Source organism: Arachis ipaensis, chromosome B6 (genome assembly GCF_059453495.1).
Source record: "Arachis ipaensis isolate K30076 ecotype BB chromosome B6, ASM5945349v1, whole genome shotgun sequence".
NCBI classification, from domain to species: Eukaryota; Viridiplantae; Streptophyta; class Magnoliopsida; order Fabales; family Fabaceae; genus Arachis; species Arachis ipaensis.
The window spans coordinates 46,438,875-46,444,874 of record NC_142441.1 but is presented as its reverse complement, the minus strand read 5'-3'; positions in this window follow the sequence as shown (position 1 = coordinate 46,444,874).

Genomic DNA, 6,000 nt, shown 5'->3' with positions numbered 1-6,000 from the left:
TGAGCTTCAAGATATTGATTCTGACAAAAAGTTCATTGTTAATGGACAGAGAATCAAACATTATCTTGAAAGCAATTTTGAGCAAGAATGCTCAAAACTGAGGCTTGAATGAAGCTCAGTAAAGGTCCAGCTAAAGACAATAAAGAAGCGCTTGCTGGGAGGCAACCCAGCCATTAGCAAGTTATTTGTTTTAATTAATACTTGTAGAAGTTTGATATACATTTTTCTTCAAAGGTTAATCACCAAAACTGAAGGAATTCACAGAGTTACAGAATGATTTAGTGCAAAAAGCAGAGAAAAGGAGCTTGCTGACAAGAAAACACCAGTAAAGGGCATTTTGGGCATTAAACGCCAGAATGGGTACCATTCTGGGCGTTTAACGCCAGTAAAGGTGCCATTTTGGGTGTTAAACGCCAGAACGGGTATCATTCTGGGTGTTTAACACCAGAATTGCAGCATCCTGGGCGTTCAGCAAAACGCCCAATGATAAAGGGGTTTCTGGCGTTTAATGCCAGCCAGGGTACCTGGCTGGGCGTTAAACGCCCATAATGGCCAACAATTGGGCATTAAACGCCAGAATGGATACCATTCTGGGCGTTTAATGCCAGAAAGGTAGGGGGAGGAGATTTTGTTTCCAACTTCAAATTTTTTCAAATTTTCATGTTTTGATTCATACTTTTCTGCATAAACATGTTTCAAACTTTCATCATTCACCCTCAATTTTCAAAAATTCAAACATTTTCTAAATCTCTTTTCAATTTTCTTTCAAATCCTTCCCAAATCTTCTTCAAAAACTCAATTATCTTCTTAATTTCTTTCCAAATCTTTTTCAACTCATCATATCATCTCTTAATTCTTAGATGCATAACCAAATTTTTAGATTTAACATCTTTATATCTTTTTCAATTACAAATCTCATCTTTTTCATATCATGATTTTATTTTCTTCCATCAATCATATCTCTATGTCATATCTCTTTCAAATTTTTCGAAATCCCTCCCATCCTCCTATAAATATATATTCGGCCATCCCCTCCTCTCCACCATTCGAATTTGCCTCTTCTCCTCTCTCTCCCCTTTTCTTTCTTTTGCTTGAGGGCAAGCAAACCTCTAAGTTTGGTGTGTTTTTCCGTGATCACTGAGCTAAGACTCATCAAGATCATGGCACCTAAAGGAAAACAAACCAAATCAAGAGGCAAGAAAGAGAATACTCCAAAGAGTCTTTGGAATCAAGAGAGGTTCCTAACCAAAGAACATGCAGACCATTACCACAAAATAATGGGTCTGAGGTCAGTGATCCTGAAAGTTAAATTCAATCTGAAAGAAGATGAATATCCGGAGATCCAAGAGCAAATTCGAAACAGAGGATGGGAAATTCTAGCTAATCCTGAAACAAAGGTTGGAAGAAACATGGTTCAGGAATTCTACTCAAATCTGTGGCTAACAGATAAGCAGAGAATAACTGGAACCGCCTTTCATACCTACCGAACCATGGTCAGAGGGAGGCTTATTTACTTCCATCTGGACAAAATAAGAGAGGTCTTCAAATTGCCTCAACTACAAGATGACCCAGAATCTTTTAATAGGAGAATGGTGAGAGTAGATAAGGGGTTGGATCAAGTTCTAGAGGACATATGCCTCCTTGGAACTAAGTGGATAACCAATTCAAAAGGTGTCCCAAACCAACTCAAGAGGGGAGATCTCAAACCAGTTGCAAGAGGCTAGTTGGACTTCATTGGGCATTCTATATTGCCCACTAGCAACCGCTCTGAGGTCACTGTCAAAAGAGCAGTGATGATTCATTGTATTATGCTTGGAAAAGAAGTGGAGATTCATCATCTGATTTCTTGTGAGATTTACACAATTGCAAACAAGAACTCCACTGAAGCCAAACTGGCCTACCCAAGCTTAATTTCTCTGCTATGTAAAGATGCTGGGGTAAGGATGGGAGTAGATGAACTCATCTCAATCGAACACCCAATCACCAAGAAGTCAATGGAAGGACAAGTTCAAGACAACTCCATAAAAAGGAGGGCGCAGGAGTTCCTCCTAGAAATTCCTGAAATTGACTACTGGACCCGCCTAGAAGCATCTGTTACCAAGCTGCAAGAAGCTATGGAACAACTTAAGGAAGAACAGCAGAATCAAAACTGCATGCTCTGCAAACTGCTGAAGGAATAGGAGAAGCAGGGGCGTGAGCTAAAGGATCTGAAGTGCCAGAAGCTCTCCCTTGAAGGACCAAGCACCCCACAGATTGAGGGAGCATCCACTTCTCAAAATCAAGGTTGTTGAGTCCTAACTCTGTGATAACCTTTATTATTAAGAGTCTATTTTAAGAGTCATTTATTTTTCTATTTTTTTTATTTTCTGCCTTCTATTATTATTGGTTTGCTCCTATATTTATTTTTGAGTCTTATTGTCATTCCATGATTAATAAAATTTAAAGTTTATGTCTTGAAAGAATGATGGAAAAGGAAAAATGTTATTGATAATCTGAAAAATCATAAAATTGATTCATGAAGCAAGAAAAAGCAGTGAAAAAAAAAGAGAGGATGATATGCGAAAAAAAAAAGCAAGCAAAAAAAGCCAATAGCCCTTTAAACCAAAAGGCAAGGGTAATAAAAAGGATCCAAGGCTTTGAGCATCAGCGGATAGGAGGGCCCACATGAATAAAATCCTGGCCTAAGCGGCTAAACCCAGCTGTCCCTAACCATGTGCTTGTGGCGTGAAGGTGTCAAGTGAAGACTTGAGACTGAGCGGTTAAAGTCGTGGTCCAAAAGCAAAAAGAGTGTGCTTAATAGCCCTAGACACCTCTAATTGGGGACTCTAGCAAAGTTGAGTCACAATCTGAAAGGGTTCACCCAGTTATGTGTCTGTGGCATTTATGTATCCGGTGGTAATACTGAAAAACAAAATGCTTTGGGTCACGGCCAAGACTCATAAAGTAGCTGTGTTCAAGAATCAACATACTTAACTAGGAGAATCAATAACACTATCTGGATTCTGAGTTCATATAGAAGCCAATCATTCTGAACTTCAAACGATAAAGGGGGATGCCAAAACTGTTCAGAAGCAAAAAGCTAAAAGCCCTGCTCATCTAATTAATACTAATCTTCATAGATGTTTTTGAAATTCATTGTATATTCTATTCTTTTTATCCTATATGATTTTCAGTTGCTTGGGGACAAGCAACAATTTAAGTTTGGTGTTGTGATGAGCGAATAATTTATACACTTTTTGGCATTGTTTTTAGTATATTTTAATTAGTTTTTATTATATTCTTATTAGTTTTTATTTAAAATTTACTTTTCTAGACTTTACTATGAGTTTGTGTGTTTTTCTGTGATTTCAGGTATTTTCTGGCTGAAATTGAGGGACCTGAGCAAAAATCTGATTCAGAGGCTGAAAAAGGACTGCAGGTGCTGTTGGATTCTGACCTCCCTGCACTCAAAGTGGATTTTCTGGAGCTACAAATATCCAATTGACGCGCTCTCAATTGCGTTGGAAAGTAGACATCCTGGGCTATCCAGAAATATATAATAATTCATACTTTGCCCGAGATTTGATGGCCCAAACAGGCATTCCAAGTCAGCTCAAGAATTTTGGCGTTTAACGCCAGAACTGGCATAAAAACTGGAGTTAAACGCACAAAGTGGCACAAAAGCTGGCGTTTAACTCCAAGAAAAGTCTCTACACATGAAAGCTTCAATGCTCAGCCCAAGTACACACCAAGTGAGCCCCGGAAGTGGATTTTGACACTAAACACCCTACCTTACTCATTTTCTGTAACCCTAGGTCACTAGTTTACTATAAAAACTACTTTTAGTGATTCATTTTGTACCTCAGGACACTTTACACGTTTCATACTGTATTCTCTATGGCATGAGTCTCTAAACCCATTGTTGGGGGTGAGGAGCTCTGCTGTTCTTCATGAATTAATGCAATTACTATTGTTTTCCATTCTATCACGCTTGCTTCTATTCTAAGATATTCATTCGCACTTCAACCTGATGAATGTGATGATCCGTGACACTCATCATCATTCTCACCTATGAACGCGTGCTTGACAACCACCTCCGTTCTACCTTAGATTGAATGCATATCTCTTAGCCTCATGATTCAGATCAGAGTCTTCGTGGTATAAGCTAGAATTATTGGCGGCCATTCCTGAGATCCGGAACGTCTAAATCTTGTTTGTGGTATTCTGAGTAGGATCTGGGAAGGGATGACTGTGACGAGCTTCAAACTCTCGAGTGTTGGGCGTAGTGACAGACGCAAAAGGATCAATGGATCCTATTCCGACATGATCGAAAACCGACAGATGATTAGCCGTGCGGTGACAGTGCATTTGGAACATTTTCACTGAGAGGACGGGAAGTAGCAATTGACAACGGTGATGTCCAACGTAAAGCTTGCCATGGAAGGATCCTTGCGTGCATGAAGAAGAAGATAGTAGGAAAGCAGAGATTTAGAAGACAAAGCATCTCCAAAGCCTCAACCTGTTCTTCATTACTGCATAACAAGTATTTATTTCATGTTCTTTTACTTTTTACAATTAAATCTGAGAATTATTGACATCCTGACTAAGAGTTACAAGATAACCATAGCTTGCTTCAAGCCGACAATCTCCGCGGGATCGACCCTTACTAACGTAAGGTATTACTTGGACGACCCAGTGCACTTGCTGGTTAGTTGTGCGGAATTGCAAAAGTGTGATTGTGATTTCGTGCACCAAGGTAAAGTTCAATAATAATCAAAGCATATGTATGGTGATCAAAGGAGAATGCATGAGTGTGTGTGTGAAGTGAAGAATGGGTAGTTAGGTTTTTTTTTTAGAATTGTGTAGGTTGTCATAGGTTAGGTGGGAAGTTTAAGTTAATCAAAGATTCAAATTTTAAGCTCACTTGACCATATGAATCCTACCTTGATCCTAACCCCATTACAACCTATGGGAAAGTCCTCATGATATTTGTATGCATGCATAAAGTAATTGTTGATTGTTAGATGAAAAAGAAATCTTAGAGAGCATGATTAGGAAAGACTTGAGAGAATCAGCCCCATACACTTGAGTGCCTAGAGCGGATACACATCCGGTGAGGGTTCGATCGCTCAATTACATGTTTCCACCCATGATCATCTTTTCTTGCAAGTTTGTAAAATCTTTCAATGATTCAATTCAATTGTGGGTTGATTTGATTGCTATTACCTTAGCCCTTGTGTTTGTATATGTATTCTTGAAAATTGACTTGTTTTGACCAAGTGGATGCATTCATGTAGATAGATTGCATATAGATAGGTTGCATTTAGTTAGTTTGCATTGAATAAATATTGATATCCCTTTGCTTCTAATGAATCCATATTTTACGATATATTTTGGTTTGATTTGAGTGGATTCCATCACATAAACCCACATTTATTCGCCTAAATAGCATGCTTTTGTGAATTCTTTCCTAATTGTGCTTAATTGTGAAAAATATGCTTTTCATGCTTAAATTGCCAATTTTAATTCACTTTTCTCCCATTCGATGCCTTGATATATTTGTTTGAGTGATTTAAGGTTTTGAAGGCAAGAATGGCTTGAGAAAGTGGAAGGAAAGCATACAAAGGGAAGAAACCATGAAGAAATGAGATTTGGAAAGCTGTCCATCCTGACCTCTCGATACTAAATTGGTCATAAATTGAGCTACAGAGATCCAAATGAGACGGTTTCAGTGGCATTGGAAAGCTAATGTCCGGGGCTTCGATTTGATATATAATTTTCTATAGTGGACATAAGTCTACCTGTGCAGAAGCACCCAACTTGTGCGTACGCACGGGTCAGAAAATAGCAAGTGTGCGGACGTACACATCTGTGCGTCCGCACAGGTCCCTGCACGTGAGCTCATTAATTGGAAATCGCTGGGGGCGATTTCTGGGCCCCCAAAACCCATTCGAACTCAGTTTTTGAAGCTCTTTAAGGCCAAAGTGAAGAGGAATGAAGGGGGGGCAATTAGGTTTAGTT